The sequence below is a fragment of the Bos grunniens genome, chromosome 1 (genome assembly GCF_055505025.1).
Source record: "Bos grunniens cultivar Pamir isolate PY7600 chromosome 1, Bosgru_T2T1.0, whole genome shotgun sequence".
NCBI classification, from domain to species: domain Eukaryota; kingdom Metazoa; phylum Chordata; class Mammalia; order Artiodactyla; family Bovidae; genus Bos; species Bos grunniens.
In genome coordinates, this window is record NC_141165.1 from 52,157,710 (window position 1) to 52,180,932 (window position 23,223).

Here is a 23,223-nt window from a genome sequence, read left to right on the forward strand (position 1 = left end):
CTCTGCATATAAGTTAAATAAACAGGGTGACAATATACAGCCGTGACTTACTCCTTTTCCTATTTGGAACCAGTCTGCTGTTACATGTCCAGTTCTAACTGTTCCTTCCTGACCTGCATATAAATTTCTCAAGAGGCAGGTCAGGTGGTCTGGTATTCCCATCTCTTTCAGATTTTCCCACAGTGTATTGTGATCCACACAGTCAAAGTCTTTGGCATAGTGAATAAAGCAGAAATAGATGTTTTTCTGAAACTCTCTTGCTTTTTCGATGATCCAGCGGATTTTGGCAGTTTGGTTTCTGGTTCCTCTGTCTTTTCTAAAACCAGCTTGAACATCTGGAAGTTCACAGTTCACGTACTGCTGAAGTCTGGCTTGGAGAATTTTGAGCATTACTTTACTAGCATGTGAGATGAGTGCAATTGTGTGGTAGTTTGAGCATTCTTTGGCATTGCCTTTCTTTGGGATTGGAAGGAAAACTGACCTTTTCCCATCCTGTGGCCACTGCTGAGTTTTCCAAATTTGCTGGCATATTGAGTATAGCACTTTCACAGCATCATCTTTCAGGATTTGAAATAGCTCAACTGCAATTCCATCACCTCCACTAGCTTTGTTCTTAGTGATGCTTCCTAAGGCCTACTTGACTTCACATTCCAGGATATCTGGCTCTAGGTGAGTGATCACACCATCGTGATTATCTGGGTCATGAAGATCTATTTTGTACAGTTCTTCTGTGTATTCTTGCCACCTCTTCTTAATATCTTCTGCTTCTGTTAGGTCCATACCATTTCTGTCTTTTATTGGCCCATCTTTGCATGAAATGTTCCCTTGGTATCTCTAGTTTTCTTGAAGAGATCTCTAGTCTTTCCCATTCTGTTGATTTCCTCTATTTCTTTGCATTAATCACTGAGGAAGGCTTTCTTATCTCTTCTTGCTATTCTTTGGAACTCTGCATTGAGATGCTTATATCTTTCCTTTTCTCCTTTAATTTTTGCTTCTCTTTTTCCACAGCTATTTGTAAGGCCTCCCCAGACAGACATTTTGTTTTTTTGCATTTCTTTTCCATGGGGATGGTCTTGATCCCTGTCTCCTGTACAATGTCACGAACCTCCATCCATTGTTCATCATGCACTCTATCTATCAGATCTAGGCGCTTAAATCTATTTCTCACTTCCACTGTATAATCATAAGAGATTTGATTTAGGTCATACCTGAATGGTCTAGTGGTTTTCCCTCCTTTCTTCAATTTCAGTCTGAATTTGGCAATAAGGAGTTCATGATCTAATCCACAGTCAGCTCCCAGTCTTGTTTTGTTGACTGTATGGAGCTTTTCCATCTTTGGCTGCAAAGAATATAATCAATCTGATTTCGGTGTTGACCATCTGGTGATGTCCATGTGTAGCGTCTTCTCTTGTGTTGTTGGAAGAGGGTGTTTGCTCTGACCAGTGCATTTTCTTGGCAAAACTCTATTAGTCTTTGTCCTGCTTCATTCTGTATTCCAAGGCCAAATTTGCCTGTTACTCCAGATGTTTCTTGACTTCCTACTTTTGCATTCCAGTCCCCTATAATGAAAAGGACATCTTTTTTGGGTATTAGTTCTAAAAGGTCTTATAGGTCTTCATAGAACGGTTCAACTTCAGCTTCTTCAGCGTTACTGGTTGGGGCATAGACTTGGATTACTGTGATATTGAATGGTTTGCCTTGGAAACGAACAGAGATCATTCTGTCGTTTTTGAGATTGCATCCAAGTACTGCATTTCGAACTCTTGTTGACCATGATGGCTACTCCATTTCTTCTGAAGGATTTCTGCCCGCAGTAGTAGATATAATGGTCATCTGAGTTAAATTCACCCATTCCAGTCCATTTCAGTTTGCTGATTCCTAGAATGTCGACATTCACTCTTGCCATCTCTTGTTTGACCACTTCCAATTTGCCTTGATTCATGGGCCTGACATTCCAGGTTCCAATGCATTATTGCTCTTTACAGCATCGGACCTTGCTTCTATCACCAGTCACGTCCACAACTGGGTGTTGTTTTTGGTTTGGCTCCTTCCCTTCATTCTTTCTGGAGTTATTTCTCCACTGATCTCTAGTAGCATATTGGGCACCTACTGACCTGGGGAGTTCCTCTTTCAGTATCCTATCACTTTGCCTTTTCATACTGTTCATGGGGTTCTCAAGGCAAGAATACTGAAGTGGTTTGCCATTCCCTTCTCCAGTGGACCACATTCTGTCAGACCTCTCCACCATGACCCGCCTGTCTTGGGTGGCCCCACAGGCATGGCTTAGTTTCATTGAGTTAAACAAGTCTGTGGTCCTAGTGTAATTAGTTTGACTAGTTTTCTGTTAGTATGGTTTCAGAGTTTCTGGCCTCTGAAGCCCTCTTGCAACACCTACCGTTTTACTTGGGTTTCTCTTACCTTGGACGTGGGGTATCTCTTCACGGCTGCTCCAGCAAAACGCAGCCACTGCTCCTTACCTTGGACTAGGAGTATCTCCTCACCACTGCCCCTTCTGACCTTGAACATGGAATAGCTCCTCTAGGCCCTCCTGTGCCCATGCAGGCACCGCTCCTTGGAGGTGGGGTTGCTCCTCTGGGCTGCGGCCCCTGGCCTCTGGCGTGGGGTAGCACCTCTAGGCTGTTCCTGCGCCGTGGCAGCCTAGCACTCTTGGCTGCTGCCCCTGACCTCGGATGATGGGTAACTCCTCTTGGCCACTTTCCCTTGGGCATGGGTTCCTCCCGGCTTCTGCCTCTGACCTCGGACATCGGGTAGCTCCTCTCACCGCGCTAAGTGCACCAGTTGAAGCCGCCTGTGCTAAATGCGTCGGTCAGTGGAGAACTAACTCCAGAGAGAATAAAGAAATGGAGGCAAAGCAAAAACAGCATACAGTTGTGTATTTGACTGGTGATGGAAGTAACATCTGATACTGTAAAGAGCAATATTGCATAGGTACCTGGAATGTTAGGTTCGTGAATCAAGGCAAATTGGAAATGGTCAAACAGGAGATGGCAAGAGTGAACATCAACATTTTAGGAATCAGTGAAATAAAATGGACCAGAATGGGTGAATTTAACTCAGATGACCATTATATCTACTACTGTGGGCAAGAATCCCTTAGAAGAAAAGGAGTAGCCATCAGAGTCAGCAAAAGAGTCTGAAATGCAGTACTTGGATGCAATCTCAAAAACGACAGAATAATCTCCATTTGTTTCCAAGGCAAACCATGCAATATCACAGTAATGCAAGTCCATGCCCCAATCAGTAATGCTGAAGAAGCTCAAGTTGAATGGTTCTATGAAGACCTACTGGAGAAGGCAATGGCACCCCACTCCAGTACTCTTGCCTGGCAAATCCCATGGATGGAGGAGCCTGGTAGGCTGCAATCCATGGGATCACTAAGAGTTGGACATGACTGAGCGACTTCCCTTTCACTTTTCACTTGCATGCATTGGAGAAGGAAATGGCAACCCACTCCAATATTCTTGCCTGGAGAATCCCAGTAACGGGGGGAGCCTGGTGGGCTGCCGTCTATGGGGTCACACAGAGTCGAACATGACTCTGTCTTAGTGACTTAGCAGCAGCATGAAGACTTAGCAGCAGCATGAAGACCTACAAGACCTTCTTGAACTAATTCCCAAAAAAGATGTCCTTTTCATTATAGAGGACTGGAATCCAAAAGTAGGAAGTCAAGAAATACCTGGAGTTATGGGCAAATTTGGGCTTGGAGTACAAAATAAAACAGGGCAAAGGCTGACAGCGTTTTGCAAAGAGAATGCACTGGACATTGTAAACACCCTCTTCTGACAACACAAGAGAAAACTCCACACATGGACATCACCAGATAGTCAATACTGAAATCAGATTGATTATATTCTTTGCAGCCAAATATGGAGAAACTCTATACAGTCAGCAAAAACAAAACTGGGAGCTGACTGTGGCTCATATCATGAACTCCTTACTGCCAAATTCAGACTTAAGTTGAAGAAAGTACGGAAAACCACTAGACCATTCAGGTATGTCCTAAATGAAATTCCTTAGGATATACAGTCAAAGTGATAAATAGATTCAAGGGATTAGATCTGATAGATAGGGTGCCTGAAGAACGTTGGACAGAGGTTTGTGACATTGTACAGGAGGCAATGATCAAGACCATCTCCAAGAAAAAGTAATGCAAAAAGACAAAGTGGCTGTCTGAGGAGGCCTTACAAATAGCTGTGAAAAGAAGAGAAGTGAAAGGCAAAGGAGAAAAGGAAAGATATACCCATTTGAAGGCAGAGTTCCAGAGAATAGCAAGGAGAGATAAAAAAGCCTTCCTTAGCAATCAATGCAAAGAAATAAAGGAAAACAATAGAATGGAAATAGAGATCTCTTCAAGAAAATTAGAGATACCAAGGGAACATTTCATGCAGAGATGGGCTCAATAAAGGACAGAAATGGTATGGACCTAACAGAAGCAGAAGATATTAAGAAGAGGTGGCAAGAATACACAGAAGAACTGTACAAAAAAGATCTTCACAACCCAGGTAAGTACATTGGTTTGATCACTCACCTAGAGCCAGACATCCTGGAATGTGAAGTCAAGTAGGCCTTAGGAAGCATCACTAAGAACAAAGCTAGTGGAGGTGATGGAATTGCAGTTGAGCTATTTCAAATCCTAAAAGATGATGCCATGAAAGTGCTGCACTCAATATGCCAGCAAATTTGGAAAACTCAGCAGTGACCACAGGCCTGGAAAAGGTCAGTTTTCCTTCCAACCCCTAAGAAAGGCAAAGCCAAAGAATGCTAAAACTAATGCACAATTGCACTCATCTCACATGCTAGTAAAGTAATGCTCAAAATTCTCCAAGCCAGACTTCAACAGTACATGAACCTTGAACTTCCAGTTGTTCAAACTGGATTTAGAAAAGGCAGAGGAACCAGAGATCAAATTGTCAATATCCATTGGATCATCCAAAAAGCAAGAGAGTTCCAGAAAAACATCTCCTTCTGCTTTACTAACCAAGCCAAAGCCTTTTGTGGATCACAACAAACTGTGGAAAATTCTGAAAGAGATGGGAATACCAGACCACCTGACCTGCCTCTTGAGAAATCTGTATGTAGGTCAGGAAATGACAGTTAGAACTGGGTATAGAACAACAAACTGGTTCCAAATCAGGAAAGGAACGGAGTATGTCAGGGCTGTATTTTGTCACTCTGCTTATTTAACATATATGCAGAGTACATCATGAGAAATTCTGGACTGAATGAAGCATAAACTGGAATCAAGATTGCCAGGAGAAATATCAATGACCTCAGATATGCAGATGACACCACGCATATGGCAGAAAGTGAAGAAGAACTAAAAAGCCTCTTGATGAAATTGAAAGAGGAGAGTGAAAAAGTTGGCTTAAAACTCAACATTCAGAAAATATTGGCATCTGGTCCCATCACTTCATGACAAATAGATGGGGAGATAGTGGAAAAAGTGACAGACTTTATTTTGGGGGGCTCCAAAATCACTGCAGATGGTGACTGCAGCCATGAAATTAAAAGATGCTTATTCCTTGGGAGAAAAGTTATGACCAACCTATGCAGCTTATTAAAAAGCAGAGACATTGCTTTACAAACAAAGGTCTGTCTAATCAAAGCTGTGGTTTTCCAGTAGTCATATATGGATGAGAGTTGGATTATAAAGAAAGCTAAGTGCTGAAGAGTTGATGCTTTTAAACTGTGATATTGGAGAAGACTCTTGAGATACCCTTGGACAGTCAGGAGATCTAACCAGTCCATCCTAAAGGAAATCAGTCCTGAATATTCATTGGAAGAACCTTATGTTGAAGCTGAACCTCCAATACTTTGGTCACCTGATGCAAAGAACCAGCTCATCTGAAAAGACCCTGATTCTGGAAAAGATTGAAGGTGGGAGGAGAAGCAGATGACAGAGGATGAGATGGTTGGATGGCAGCACTGATTCAATGGACATGAGTTTAAGTAAACACCAGGAGTTGGTGGTGAATAGGGAGGCCTGGCATGCTGCAGTCCATGGGATTGCAAAGAGTCGGACATAACTGAGCAACTGAACTGAACCCTCAGTTTTATGACTTTTTATCAAGCACCTCAACCTCAGCTGTCCATAAAGTGGATTTCTTTTCCTATGGAATCTGGTGAGTTTAAGTTCTGGTGGCCTGTACCCAGAGTGTTTTGAATGATGGAGACTGGGTTATGTAGCAGACTTCTGTTTTTGCCTGACTAGCATCTACTGAAGAGTCTTCATAACAACTTTATTTTCTCTGGGGAACTGTCTACTCTCCATTCTAAATTGCTCAGTTCTGCCTCAGATCCAAGCCAGACCTTCCACAACTTTCACTGTGGATCTTCCCTGGTTTTTTGGGGGGGAAAACTGTTGGAAAATGAAAACTCTTATTCTGCTGGGGGTGGCTAATCTAGACAGATGAGAACCTGGCCATCATCGTGCCTCATGTGAAGACCATTCTGAGAAAGAAGCCAACCCAGATGCAAGCTGAACCAAGAGATGGAAAGAGAAAGGTTTCTGGCATCATTGTATGCACTGGTTCATCCATGCTTGAAGCCAGTTCATGTCTGGGCTGATAAATTCCTTTGTGTAAGCCAGATTAAGTTGGGGTTCTCTACTTCTTGATGATAGTTTTATTTCAGGTAATATTTCATGAGGGTGACTATGGTAATTCCTAGATAATTTAGCAACTAAGAGCAAGTAGCTTTAGATCCTAGGTAACAATGGAAACATCAAGCTTCAATGCTGAAAAATGTCCTGAATTATTAACTGTGGAATTCTTTGTACTGAAATTGGCTTAGAGACAGTGTCAGATATCCACACACAGAAGGCAGGTGTCAATTTCTGTGGCGAGGGAAAAGACTGTCTGGTCCCCAAACTACCTCATTGATTCATTAGTCTTTGACACCTTAAAATTATTTGGATCTTCATAATTTAAGGAAATGTTCAGTGTGCAGAGATGGTACACTGGCTTGAATTTTTACTGGTATAGACATGACTAATATGGTATCAACTACTACTTATAATACTCTTTCTTGTGTATCACCTGCACAAACCCTCACAATAACCTGGTAAGCAGAAATCTTACCTGTGTTTCATAAGTTAGGAATCTAAGAAGCAAAGTAAATTCTTCAAAGTTACATTGCTAATAAAAATGGGTTTTCTGAATATCTAAGAGTCCTCCTGCACATTCCCCTACCCCCTCCCATTATTAAGAAACCTGACACAAGCAGGGCTGCTAAAACTGAAGGAGAAGTTTTGGGCAGTGAATTCTTGGTTCTGTAAGAAAGTGTTGCTTTGAAATAAGAAAAACTCTTAGAAAGCAAGATTGAGTATTTCTGAGATAGTATTATCAATTTCCTAAACTTATCCAGGACTAGCCATGACTCAGATGGAATTCTGAGGGTGAGGATTTAGGACATGTTGGAATTTAAATGTCTATATAAATTCTCTTTTAGATAGCCAACCTTCAGATTTCAAGATAATTACTTCTTACAGTCTTGTGAAATCTGTTTACATTTTCTAAAATTGAGAAATATTGTCCTTTAAAATGCCTGGTAATGTGTGTAGAAATAGGAAAAATCAATTCATTTTTGTTTGTGGAAATTTTATGAGCCTGGAGGAGACAATTTTCTGCTGTGCACTCAACTCCAAAAACAGACTCTACTTGTGACATGGGAAGAACATAATGGCAGCAGTGTTGCACCTTCTATGTAGGATGATTATAATAATTAGTGCCAGTCAACAGAGACAGCTCTCCTGGCAGAGAAGCTATTGGAAGTTCTGTTGCCTGAAAACTTGCGCTAGCAAGTTTAGATCTGCATAAGATGGAATGCACCTGTGTTAGGTATACGCAGATATTATCACATTGATTGACTCATGTTAACCCATGTACGCTTACGCCCCATGTGGCTTTCCTCAGTTAGGCAAAGTTGAAACACAAGGGAGAGATAATAGTGAATGAAAACATCTCAGGTAACATTTAGGTATTTTGTAGTATAACTTTGTTCACTGTGTACAATATAATTTCTGAGAGACTTCAAAATGATCTATTTGTGGTTCATAATAAATTTGGGTGAAATTCTATGTCCTTCCTTCTTTCTAATAGAATGAAGTTAAGAATATGCTTGAAAAAAGGTGGGTAGTTTGAAAACCAGGGAACAAACAATCTTTCTGTTTAATAGAAAGATTTATGATGAGGTTGGGAATTTGAACAGGGCAGTAGGAAAAGTGTGGTATCATTTTATATCTATTAATCTCCATTTAAAGTCTTTGTTGTACATGGATCATCAATCTATAAATAGGGTTTAATGGAAGTTATAAATGGGGTTTAATGGGAGTTATAATTTTTTATATAAAAAAGACCTAAAATAAAATTAGGAGTTTTAGAAGCAGTAAAACAGAATTTGAGACCCATTACATCAATCATTAGCTGGGTAAATGGGGCAAAAATAGTTTATTCTTTGAGGAGCAACCTTTATATCTATAAACTGAGGGAGTGCAAATAAATGATCTTTAAAATTCTTTCCAACGTGAGTATCTGTGTTTCAATGAGTAAAAGAAGGAGAAAGGCAACTTGTCAATCATAGTTCATAAAGGACTTGTAGGAATAAAATGCAAGACCAGAGGAATGAATGATTTTTTTTTCTTTCATTGTAACTAAGGAAGCTTTGGGGGGATTTTAACTCCCACACTGTGTTTTTAATATATGAGCTGGATGTATGTTACCTATTTATAAAAACTCGTGATGATGTTTTGAACCACCAATAAACAAATCAGGTTTAAAGATTAATAGTGATGACCTAAGTTGACTGAGTGTTTAATGTATTCCAGACCTGAGCTAGGTGCTTTGCTGCATGATTACTTTTATTCTCACAAAAATCTATGAAATACAAATATTAATAGCCTCATGGACTTGGACAAAAATATTAAAGAAAAGGTATTGCCTTGTTAGGAGGAAGATCTTTTGGTTTCTTTGTTTTCCTAAGGCATCATTTAGCTTAAAGTACAAGCAAAACCAAAAACAAGAAAGGCAATAGATTGAGTCATATTCGAAAGGACATTTCTTCCGGACAAGATGGCTTAGTTCATACTCCAGTGCAATACAAACTTCAAATCCATAGCGATGATAGATCAAATATAAAAATAGAAAGATAAAACATAACAGACAAATCAAATAAATATCTCCATGGACTAGAAACAACAGAATTACGGAGAGTTTAATAGGCAAAAGCCACCAGATTGTTGGGATCTGAGTCCAAAAAATTTAGGTGAGAAACCAGCTTTTTCAGGGAAATTAACATTAAAAAGAGCTTTTTTGTGAGACTATAGACTAAAACCAGTTTGACTGAAAAAGTCAAGGGTTGGGTGACTCCAAACATTTTTCCCACTGACCTGGTCCAAATTTCCTACCTCATAATAAATGAGGAATAAGAAATGGTGGCTCGGAAAGTTGACCTGTTGTCTGGGACTGCAGATCCATAGATTGTCATGGACCTGCCTGTCACCCTGCAACCAGGCACTAACAGCAGACCTTCTTCCTCCACCCCAACAACCATATCTAAGATGTTAAATACAGTTTTTTGGAAAAGGAAGTCTATAATGCCATTGTAAGAGAAAACTGCAAAACTGACCTAGAGGAGTATGTGGATAGGGAGAAAGAAGTAAAACTAAGCCCAAAATACAAAAGACAAATGACCATAGCTTAAATTAAAAAATAGGTCTGCACTTAAAATTTCAAAATGCTAGTTAGTAATAAGAATTACTAACAAAATGAACAACTAGTAATTGAATTTATTCCAGATGAAAGTAATTTTATAGAAAATATGGCCAAATATTTCAAATAAGTATGTTTAGAATACTCATAAAGGTACATATTAATTTAACTTAGGTAAAAATGACACAAAACATGCATGTATATACATGTATACACATATAGACATATGATAAAGGACAATAACTTTGACTTCTCCATTCTGAAAGGAGAAATAGGTGCTATAAACAAATTAAAAAGATCAACAACAACAAAACATGGATGAGAGATCTTTGTAATAGATTGAGAGGAATAAATAGGTTTCCCAATATATAATCAACTTCTAAATTAAGAAAAAAAAAAAAAAAGACAAAAAACCAGAGTAGAAAATACACATTTATATAATAGACACTTTACAAAAGAGAGAAGTGATTATCAGTAAACATTTCCAAGGTTCAGCATTATGGTGACCAGGGAAATTTGAATTAAAACAATAATAAAATATCATTTTGACTAAGTTCTGTCAGAAACTTGAAAACATGACTGTATCAATTGTTGTAGAAGATGAGGAAAACTGAGGACTCTCTAACATTGCTAGTTACTGTGTAAATAGGTCCACTCCTTTTAAAGAGCAACTTTTAGAAGAGTTGATAATTTGAATGTGCTAGATCCTCATGACTTCACTTTGTACAGAAATTCTTGCATTTTTATAAGGACACATAACAGCTATGGCAGCTGTAGCATCAACAGTGATAGTAGCACCTATAGTTAGAAGTAAAATAACTGTGCTTTTCAAATTTAAATTAATATGCAAACTAAGGGGTCTCCTGTTAAAGTACATTTTCTGATACAGTGGTCTAGGGTGAACCTTGAGAGTCTACATTTCTCACAAGCTCCCAACTGATGCTGTTTATTCCTGGACCATAATTTGATAGCTTACCTGGTGGCTCAGATGGTAAAGAATCTTCCTGCAATGCAGGCATTTAATCCTTGAGTTGGGAAGATGCCATGGAGACAGGAATGGCAACCCACAATAGTATTCTTTTCTTGCCTGGAGAATTCCATGGACAGAGGAGCCTGCTGGACTACAGTCCACAGGGTCACAAAGAGTCAGACATGACTGAGCAACTAACACACAACTGAGGGCTTAGACATGTGGGGGACTGTTATAGAAAAAATGAAATGACTTACATGCTCATCAACAGAAATGAGAATAATTTTTGGTTTATGAAGTAGAATGTGACTCAGTACTCAAGAGGAATAACTTGTTGAAGGAATGAGCAAGTTGCAGAATGGGATGAACATCATAACCATTTATGGTTGGCAAGTACACAAAACAATGCTGCGTATTATTTATTAATGCACACATAGAAAATAATGGCTTATACAGCTTCACAGGGATAATAATCCCTATATTCTAGCCAAAGATTAGTGTTGAGGAAGATGGGGGGTATAAGGAAAAGATGGGAACAGAGAGAGTTAGGCAGGGAGCTTTGTATCTTTAGTGTTTTATTTTTTATAAAAGAAAAAAAATGCAATTATTATAAAATATTAAGTTTAAGGTATCATTAATCTTTAAAATTTTCAGTATATTTATTTCTAAAGAAAATAGAAGAAAGGATCAAAGGGGAAAAGGGGAGGATTTCTGAGGAAAGAGGGTCAGTCAGGGCTGGATATTCTAATAAAGAAAGGGGAGATTTGCTGAAAGTAATTTCTTGGGTGAGAAGGATTTGAGGAATAATATGAAGAAAAATAACTTTTTAAAGTTTCCCCTCTGTGTTACACAATGCTGCACGTTACCTCAGTAAATACTTAAAGCAGACACTCACAAATTAAAAATGTATTAAAATACATGTCTATCAAAAGTTTATCAGATCTAAAATACCTAAAGATTCAGACTATAAAATTAATTTCTATAGAATGAACAAAAATATTTTCTGTGGCATGAAGAAAATCTTTCACAGTTTTCAAGTATAGTAGCTCTAATAAATTTAAAGCAAAACTTTTTAAAAAGTGCTACTTTTGCATATTTAATGGAGAGGTTGAGAATAATTATCTCCAGAAATTATATAAACTAAAGATGTTAAAGATTAAATATAGTCATGTTTAATACATTCGTATTTAGTTCATAGTAGACACAAAAAGCAATAATCATGACTCTTCACAAACCTCTTAGTTCTGCAGTCAAAGATTAGAAACAGGGAGGCAATTCTTACTGTATGATGGATGTTCAAGGGGTCCTCAACCATCTATTTAATATTAATATGTATAATCTATTCATATATGTGAGAGGTTTTTTTCTTTTGTATATTATTCTTCCTATTGATCTTAGCTCATTTAAACTCTAATATTATCTAGAACAGATGCATGTGTGTATACTTTGTTTAGCAAGCCCTTTTTATGGGTCTTCATTTTTGCTGTTCAGTCATTCAGTCATATACAACTCTTTGCGACCCCATGGACTGCAAGACACCAGGCTTCCCTGTCCTTCACCATCTCCCAGAGTTTGCTCAGACTCATGTCCATTGGGTCAATGATGCCATCCAATCATCTCATTCTGTTGCCTGTTTATCCTCCTGCCTTCAATCTTTCCCAGCATCAGGGTCTTTTCTAATGAGTCTGCTCTTCACATCAGGTGGCCAAAATAATGGAACTTCAACTTCAGCACCAGTCCTTCCAATGAATATTCAGGGTTGATTTCCTTTAGGATTGACTGGTTTCATCTCTTTGCATTCCAAGGGACTCTCAAGAGTCTTCTCCAACACCACAATTCAAAAGCATCAGTTGTTCGGCTCTCAGCCTTCTTTATAGTCCAACTCTTTGATTATACAGACCTTTGTCAGCAAAGTAATGTCTCTGCTTTTTAATAGACTGTCTAGGTTGGTCATAGCTTTTTTTCCCGCAAAACAAGCATATTTTTTAATTCTATGGCTTCAGTCACTGTCTTGGAGCCCAAGAAAATAAAGTCTGTTACTGTTCCCATTGTTTGCCTATCTATTTGCGATGAAGTGATGGGAACGGATGCCATGATTTTCATTTTTAAATGTTGAGTTTTAAGCCAGCTTTTTCACTCTCCTCTTTCACTTTCATCAAGAAGCACTTTAGTTCCTCTTCACTTTCTGCCATAAGAGTGGTATCATCTGCATATCTGAGGTTATTGATATTCCTCTTGGCATTCTTGATTCCAGCTTGTGCTTCATTCAACCCAGCATTTTGCATGATGTACTGTGCATTTACGTTAAATAAGCAGGGTGACCATGTACAGCCTTGGCATCCTCCTTTCCCAATTTGGAACCAGTCCACTGTTTCATGTCCAGTTCTAACTGTTGCTTCTTGACCTGCATACAGGTTTCTCAGGAGGCAGATGGGGTGGTCTGGTATTCCCATATCCTTAAGAATTTTCCACTGTTGTGATCCACACAAAGACTTTAGCATAGTCAATGAAGCAGATGTAGATGTTTTTCTCTAATTCCCTTGCTTCATTTTTAGTTGATCCCTAAAAACTATTGTATGGTGGTACTGCACCAGATATTGAATGAGACCAAATCTTACTCAATATTAGAGAATGATCATTGAATGTAATTATAAGTCCAGAGCTGGTCTGAACATGGGCATATCTGAGATATGAATATATTACAGTTTTCCATACAAAAACAACCAATAGAAGATTTCTGTATTCAGATACTTATATATATATATATATATATATACACATATGTATATACATCATTATTATGAGGACTTGGTTCACATGATTTTAGAGGATGAGAAATCCCACCAAGAAAGTGTATTGTTCAGGTATAATTCAACCTGAGTCCAGAATAGGAAAAAACAAGACATTCCAGCTCTAGCAGTGAGTCAGGCCAAAAGGGGGGATTCCTACTTTTTCTTTGTTTAGTTCTATTTAGTTCCTCAAAATACCCACCTATGTTGGGGAAGGAAATCTGTTTTCCTGAGTCTATTGATTAAATTGCTAATCTCACCCAGAAAATGCTCACACACATCCAGAAATACTGTTTAATCAGGACACCCCATGGCATGTAGGGTATAATAACAGTGAATATTCCAGGTCCTACCATGTGACACTGAAGTAGCTGGGAATCAGCAGAGCTGAGAAATGAGAAAATAGAGTAGAGAGAAGAAAGGTGCTTGGAAAAGAGAGAGCCACAAATAAGAATGTTATTTGTGAAGAATAACATTGCTAATTAAAAAAAAATAAAGAAATAACTAATTAGGATTAGCCTAGGGAAAAATTTGAAGAATGCAAAAATTGTTTTCACTCTCTTTCTAGCTTTGTTAGCTGTTTTATTTATTTATTTATTTTTCTTAATTCCTTCCAACACCTATTCCAGACTACCAAGGCTCTTAGTATTTCTGACCACCTAGTGGCTCCCTTCAACTTTCCTCAGCCCTATCCAGGGGATATCTCACTCAGGCTTGCCCTCTTAATTTATGAGCCATTTTCTTGAATATTCTTGTGTTCAATAGCCAAAAAGATAGATACCGTTGTTTATTGTTTTAGAGTTCTCCTAAAAAACTGATTCTGACACTTGATTCAATGTGGGGGAGGAGTTTTCTCAACACAATCCCCCCTCCCCCTCCCCCTCCTGCCAGCAATGCTCTGACAGCAGCTGGATATCACACAATTCAACTCAGTTTTAACAGCATCTACCAAAAGAGAGCATCCGATGCCTCGGTTGAAGTCCTCACTCCCACCAGACTGCCTCACTTCAGATGCGGATCACAAGTCCAGGTTGTTAACTGTGCTTCTGAACAAATGGCTATAAATCAAAGGTTCACATGACCCCTCCCTTGGGTTTCATTAATTTGCTCAAGTGGCTCACACTAGTCAGAAAACCAGTTTACACATTGGATTACTTGTTTGTAACAGAATACTGAAAGGAATGAGTTGACAGTCAGATAAAGAGATGTATAGGGTTAGATCATGATGAACACAAGAGAATCTGTCCAATAGAGTTTCGGGTCCAGTGTGATGGCATGTTGGGAACATTCTGGTTTCCCAAATTGAAAACTCCCCAAACTATTTCCTTTGGGCCATTCATGGAGGCTTCATTTCTTAGGTATGATTGACTCAACACAACACCTCTTAGATCAGAGATCAGTCCCTCAGTCGTGTCCGACTCTTAGTGACCCCATGAATCACAGCACACCAGGCCTTCGTGTCCATCACCAACTCCCAGAGTTCACTGAGACTCACTTCCATCGAGTCAGTGATGCCATCCAGCCATCTCATCCTCTGTCGTCCCCTTCTCCTCCTGCCCCCAATCCCTCCCAGCATCAGAGTCTTTTCCAATGAGTCAACTCTTCGCATGAGGTGGCCAAAGTACTGGAGTTTCAGCTTCAGCATCATTCCTTCCAAAAAAATCCCAGGGCTGATCTCCTTCAGAATGGACTGGTTGGATCTCCTTGCAGTCCAAGGGACTCTCAAGAGTCTTTTCCAACTCCACAGTTCAAAAGCATCAGTTCTTTGTGCTCAGCCTTCTTCACAGTCCAACTCTCACATCCATACATGACCACAGGAAAAACCATAGCCTTGACTAGATGGACCTTTGTTGGCAAAGTAATGTCTCTGCTTTTGAATATGCTATCTAGGTTGGTCATAACTTTCCTTCCAAGGAACAAGCGTCTTTTAATTTCATGGCTGCAGTCACCATCTGTAGTGATTTTGGAGCCCAGAAAAATAAAGTCTGACACTGTTTCCACTGTTTCCCCATCTATTTCCCATGAAGTGGTGGGACTGGATGCCATGATCTTCGTTTTCTGAATGTTGAGCTTTAAGCCAACTTTTTCACTCTCCACTTTCACTTTCATCAAGTGGCTTTTTAGTTCCTCTTCACTTTCTGCCATAAGGGTGATGTCATCTGCATATCTGAGCTTATTGATATTTCTCCTGGCAATCTTGATTCCAGTCTGTGTTTCCTCCAGTCCAGCGTTTCTCATGATGTATTCTGCATATAAGTTAAATAAACAGGGTGACAATATACAGCCTTGATGAACTCCTTTTCCTATTTGGAACCAGTCTGTTGTTCCATGTCCAGTTCTAACTGTTGCTTCCTGACCTGCATACAAATTTCTCAAGAGGCAGATCTTTCCCTTTCTTCTGCTTCTGTTAGGTCCATATCATTTCTGTCCTTTATCGAGTCCATCTTTGCATGAAATGTTCCTTTAGTATCTCTAATTTTCCTGAAGAGCTCTCTAGTCTTTCCCATTCTGTTGTTTTCCTCTATTTCTTTGCATTGATCACTGAGGAAGGCTTTCTTATCTCTACTTGCTAGTCTTTGGAACTCTGCATTCAGATGTTTATATCTTTCCTTTTCCCCTTTGCTTTTCACTTCTCTTCTTTTCACAGCTATTTGTAAGGCCTTCACAGACAGCCATTTTGCTTTTGCATTTCTTTTCTATGGGAATGGTCTTGATTCCTGTCTCCTGTACAATGTCACAACACCTCTTGTCTCCTAGGAAATCAGAGTGTGGGGTAGAAGAGCTAAAGCTTCTCTTTATGGTTACTTTCTCTAACCAGCTGCCCCACCCTCCTTCTTACCCCCACCCTCCAGGGATCTCCAAAAGTTACCTCATTAACAAAAGACCAGTTTTAATGGAAAAGTGCTTCCTATGCATAACAAAAGTAGGAAGTCAAGAAACACCTGGGTTAACTGGCAAATTTGGCCTTGGAATACAGAAAGAAGGAGGGCAAAGGCTAATAGAGTTTTGCCAAGAGAATGCACTGGTCATAGCAAACACCCTATTCCAACAACACAAGAGAAGGCTTTACATATGGACATCACCAGATGGTCAACACCGAAATCAGATTGATTATATTCTTTGTAGCCAAAGATGGAGAAGCACTATACAGTCAGCAAAAACAAGACCAGGAGCTGACTGTGGCTCAAAACATGAACTCTTTATTGCCAAATTCAGACTTAAATTGAAGAAAGTAGGGAAAACCACTAGACCATTCAGGTATGACCTAAATAAAATCTTTATGATTATACAGTGGAAGTGAGAAATAGATTTAAGGGCCTAGATCTGATAGAGTGCCTGATGAACAATGGATGGAGGTTCATGACGTTGTACAGGAGACAGGGATCAAGACCATCCCCATGGCAAAGAAATGAAAAAAGGCAAAATGGCTGTCTGAGGAGGGCTACAAATAGCTGTGAAAAGAAGAGAAGTGAAAAGCAAAGGAGAAAAGGAAAGATATAAGCATCTGAATGCAGAGTTCCAAAGACTAGCAAGAAGAGATAAGAAAGCCTTCTTCAGTGATCAATGCAAAGAAATAGAGGAAAACAACAGAATGGGAAAGACTAGAGAGCTCTTCAGGAAAATTAGAGATACTAAAGGAACATTTCATGCAAAGATGGACTCGATAAAGGACAGAAATGATATGGACCTAACAGAAGCAGAAGATATTAAGAAGAGGTGGCTAGAATACACAGAAGAACTGCAAAAAAGATCTTCACGACCAAGATAATCATGATGGTGTGATCACTGACCTAGAGCCAGACATCCTGGAATGTGAAGTCAAGTGGGCCTTAGAAAGCATCGCTATGCACTAAGCTAGTGGAGGTGATGGAATTCCAGTGGATCTATTTCAAAACCTAAAAGATGATGCTGTGAAAGTGCGGCACTTAATATGGCAACAAATTTGGAAAACTCAGCAGTGGCAACAGAACTGGAAAAGGTCAGTTTTTATTCCAATGTCAAAGAAAGGCAATGCCAAAGAATGCTCAAACTACCTCACAATTGCACTCATCTCACACGCTAGTAAAGTAATGCTCAAAATTCTCCAAGGCAGGCTTCAGCAATACGTGAACCGTGAACTTCCAGATGTTCAAGCTGGTTTTCGAAAAGGCAGAGGAACCAGAGATGAAAGTGCCAACATCCGCTAGATCATGGAAAAAGCAAGAGAGTTCCAGAAAAACATCTATTTCTGCTTTATTGACTATGCCAAAGCCTTTGACTGTGTGGATCACAATAAACTGTGGAAAATTCTGAAAGAGATGGGAATATCAGACCACCTGACCTGCCTCTTGAGAAACCTATATGCAGGTCAGGAAGCAACAGTTAAAACTGGACATGGAACAACAGACTGTTTCCAAATAGGAAAAGAAGTATGTCAAGGCTGTATATTGTCACACTGCTTATGCAACTTATATGCAGAGAACTTCATGAGAAATGCTGGGCTAGATGAAGCACAAGCTGGAAACAAGATTGCCAGGAGAAATATCAATAACCTCAAATATGCAGATGACACCACCCTTATGGCAGAAAGTGAAGAGGAACTCAAAAGCCTCTTGATGAAAGTCAAAAAGGAGAGTGAAAAATTTGGCTTAAAGCTCAACATTCAGAAAACGAAGATCATGGCATCTGGTCCCATCACTTCATGAGAAATAGATGGGGAAACAGTGGAACCAGTGTCAGGCTTTATTTTTGGGGGCTCCAAAATCACTGCATATGGTGATGCAGCCATGAAATTAAAAGATGCTTACTCCTTGGAAGGAAAGTTATGACCAACCTAGATAGCATATTCAAAAGCAGAGACATTACTTTGCCAACAAAGTCCATCTAGTCAAGGCTATGGTTTTTCCAGTCTTCTGTATGGCTGTGAGAGTTGGACTGTGAAGAAGGCTGAGCGCCAAAGAATTGATTCTTTTGAACTATGGTGTTGGCGAAGACTCTTGAGAGTCCCTTGAAATGCAAGGAGATCCAAGCAGTCCATTCTAAAGGAGATCAGTCCTGGGTATTCTTTGGAAGGACTGATGCTGAGGCTGAAACTCCAGTAGTTTGGCCACCTCATGTGAAGAGTTGACTCACTGGAAAACACCCTGATGCTGGGAGGGACTGGGGGCAGGAGGAGAAGGGGACGGCAGAGGATGAGATGGCTGTATGGCATCACTGACTCAATGGACGTGAGTTTGAGTGAACTCCGGGAATTGGTGATGGACAGGGAGGCCTGGTGTGCTATGATTCATGGGTCACAAAGAGTCAGACACGACTGAGTGACTGAACTGAACTGATGCATAATAAGGTACCTATTCCAGCTTCATGCCTTTGAAGTGATTTCAGGAACTGAGTCCAGGAAACCAAAGATACTCTCATAACTCTTACTACTCAGGAGATACCAAGGGTTTTGGGAATTGAGACCTAGGATTTTTGATAAAGATCAAATACATATATTTGGTTATCTGAATGACCAAATATATATTTTTCATAATCCACAATATTGCACTGGTTATTAACACAAGAAAAGCAGTGTAGCAGCAAGGCCAAATGAAATGTCGTATTGGCTTCCACTCACTAGCAACTTCGGCCAAGTGCTTCACCTTTTTGAACTCCGTTCAGTTTAGTTCTGTTGCTCAGTTGTGTCCGACTCTTTGTGACCCCATGGACTGCAGCACGCCATGCTTACCTATCCATCACCAACTCTCAGAATTTACTCAAACTCATGTCCATTGAATCAGTGATGCCATCCAACCATTTCATCCTCTGTCGCCACCTTCTTCTCCCGCCTTCAATCTTTCCCAGCATCAGGGTCTTTTCCAATGAGTCAGTCCTTTGCATCAAGTGGCCAAAGTATTGGAGTTTCAGCTTGAGCATCAGTCCTTCCATTGAATATTCAGGACTGATTTCCTTGAGGATGGGCTGGTTGGATCTCCTTGTAGTCCAAGGGACTCTCAAGAGTCTTCTCCAACACCACAGTTCAAAACCATCAATTTTTCAGTGCTCAGCTTTCTTTATAGTCCAACTCTCACATCCATATGCGACTACAGGAAAAACCATAGCTTTGATTTTGGACCTTTGTTGACAAAGTAATACCTCTGGTTTTTAATAGTCTGTCTAGGTTGGTCATAACTTTTGTTCCAAGGAGCAAGCTTCTTTTAATTTCATGGCTGCAGTCACCACCTGCAGTGATTTTGGAGCCCCCCAAAATAAAAGTCTGTCACTGTTTCCACTGTTTCCCCATCTATTTGCCATGAAGTGATGGGAACAGATGCCATGGTCTTTGTTTTCTGAATGTTGAATATTAAGTCAACTTTTTCACTCTCCTCTTTCACTTTCATCAAGAGGCTTTTTAGTTCTTCTTTGCTTTCTGCCATAAGGGTGGTGTCATCTGCATATCTGAGGTTATTGATATTTCTCCTGGCAATCTTGATTCCAGCTTGTGCTTCATCCAGCCCAGATATCAAACTCAGCTGTCTCATTATTAAAACAATCCTATAATAATATTACCTATTCATCCTGTTCATGAGGTTTCGTAGCAAGAATAGTGGAGTGGTTTGCCATTCCTTCCTCCAGGGGTCCATGTTTTGTCAAAACTCTTCACTGTGACCCATTTGTCTTGCATAGCCCTGCATCAGATGGCTCATAGCTTCATTGAGTGACACAAGCCCTTTTGCCTGCACAAAGCTGTGATCCATGAAGGGGGAAAGACCCTGATGCTGGGAAAGGTGGAAGACCAAAGGGGAAGGGGGCAGCAGAGGATGAGATGGTTAGATAGCTTCACTGACTTAATGGACATGGATTTGAGCAAACTCTGAGAGATAGTGAGGGACAGGGGAGGCTGGTGTGCTGCGGTCCATGGGGTTGCAAAGAATCAGACATGACTGAGCAGTTGGACAACAACAGCAAATGATGCTATTGAATGCTGATCTGTACCTGTAGTTGTCAAGTGTTTTATATTTAATTGTATAATAATTGGCTATTATAAATAGCCTATGAGATACCATTATCTATACTGTGAGGTGAGGAAACTGATGCTTAGAAAAGTCAAAGTAACTTATCCAGGTCACAGAACTTGTAAATGGCTGAGCAGCCTGAATCCAAACTCTGTGCTCATAACCTTCCCATTCTTTACTGTCTATATGTCTTTATTCCACAAGGAAATATGTTCTTTAACATGTTTTCATGAATCAGTATGACTAAGGGATATTGAAAGAAATTATCTTCAAATATTTAAGGGAATGTGGATTAAAAAAAAATAAGCTAAGAGTTCTCAAATCCTTTACTATGGTAATATATAATGTTTTCCATTAGGAAGAAAATACTACTCATGGTATTCTCCAAACTCATTTTGATTATAGAGTCTTTTTTTTTTTCCCCCTGAAAATCACCTGAGGCTTGTGTTCCTTAAATGCACTTTGTAAATCACTACACTGGAAAATTCCTACAGTTTAGTCTAAGTTTCCATTCTACACTCCGATCTTTAAAGTGTTAGTGGACCAAAGAAGCTGACTCTGTTCCACTTCTCAGATAACAGTTGCCTTTTAGTAAGTAAGAAAAAACTAAATAAGTGTATCAGTTGAAAGAACAAGGCCCCAAAGTTCTAGGATGGGTAGGATTCCCAGTGTTCTTAAAATCATAGTAAATCAATTCGTGAAGTATTTATGGATAATATGCTTTCTGAAAACTGTTAAGTTAGTCATAGATCCAGAATATGAAAGGAAAAAAAAATGTGATCTCTGTCCTTAAAGAGAAGCACTTGAGATTTCAAAGCTTATATATCTGAAATACGAATCCACATAAAGGCACATGTGATATAACTTGTAATCAGAAATATGAGTAGATATTCTACCTAAAAATAATTACCTTTTATTTCACTTCATCTGTTTTTTAGAAGTTGCTAGTGTTGTACTTAGGCTTCCCAGGTGGCTCAGCGGTAAAGAATCTAACTGCCAATGGAAGAGATGCAGGTTCGACCCCTGGGTCAGAAAGATCCCCTGGGGAAGGAACTGGAAACCTACTCCAGTATTCTTGCCTGAAAAATTACATGGACAGAGGAACCTGGCAGGCCACAGTCCATGGGGTTGCAAAGAATTCGACATGACTTCGTGACTGAGCATGCACAGCATTGTATCTAGCTTTTAGACTCATCGTCTACAATCATAGTATACTTAGAGTTGCTGTTTTTTTCCTATTTGGCTATTTTTCTTTCAAATAAGGATGATGGCATGCTGGTTTTGCAAAAACTTTTGTACTTGTATTTTTTTGTCAGTTCATTCACATAGGTGTTTATCATGGAATTGACACATGTTGATTTCACCTAAGCAAGTAAAAATGGATTATGAGTAATAAGTTTATCTTGTCTCAGCTTTTTTTTTACCCTCATAAACTTAGGTTTTGTTCACTATGTAGTTGATTGCAATCTTTTGGGAAATTTTCATTTTCTACCGAAAAAAGTCCTGATTAATTATACCATTAGGCTTTTTAGGTATTTTTTTCTCAGTGGAGTATTCACGAATATTCTTCATCGAGTATTCACGATTTTCTCTGATTTTTCAATTCCAGTCCCCCTCTGTGATCCCTAAATTACTTTCCCCAATTCACTTTCTCATACTGTATATTTAAGTTAAACCTAGTTATTTGTTCTTTGTCACACAAAGACAATAACATCTAATCACTCTTAAAAAATAAATTTCTACCTTAAATTGTAGTTATATCATATAATGGTCATCTATTCAAATAAGCTGTAAGTTCACTGGTGGTAGAATCTATATTTATTTATCTCTGCAACTCCTATAGCTCCCGCTAAGACTATAATAAATACATTGGATGCTGTATAACTATATTTGAATGTATTTTGCATAATATGAAAAGTCAGTAAATTTTGCATAACTTTCTTAGATGTGACTACTTAATGGTACCATACAGACTCAAAGGATTAGAAAATATAACTCTAACAAAACTAGAAGTCTTTCAAAATTATTTCAACAATTCATTCCTATATTGACCATCTGATGAAAGAAGTCACATTATGAAAAAATATTCATAGTGGTGCAGTGAGATATTCCTAACACAAAGATTTTAATGGGTCCCATCTGTTAGCCTAGGTTATTAGTGATTCTTTGATATCTTATTTTATTTTGGTACTTTTTAGTTTGTCTCTTAGCAATTTCACACCTCCCAGAAGTTATACGTTCTTGAGCTATCCAAAGCTAGACTTTAATTAAACAGAATGACAATAAAGAGATTTCATTCTTGCAATTTGTTCATGTTTTATGAAAAGAAATAGTTTTTCTCTAATATGTGAAATTCATTTCTTAAAGAATATTCCCTGCATAGAGAAAAATAAAATGTAAACCTGTGTCTTGAATGCTTGCCAGGTAACTTTCAGCCTGCAATATATGCCTTCCAGAGCTAATTACGGAGCTACATTATTATCTGTACAAACAGAATAAAAGCTTTGTGCAAGCATACACACAATGTGTGGAAATTGTGTCTGGACCAGCTGTCAATTTCTGGACTCCCTTTTTTCCCTTGAAGACTGTTCATAAAATGAAGACAAACACATTCCCTGCCTGCAATAGGTGTACCTGTAAGTGTTTAATGCATCAGGACATTTGGGAGATTATTTTAATGGATTTTTACCAAATCATATCTTTACAGTCAATTGAAATGCATTTAAGTTACCACTTTCACCTATGCCAAAACTCAGGAGAGA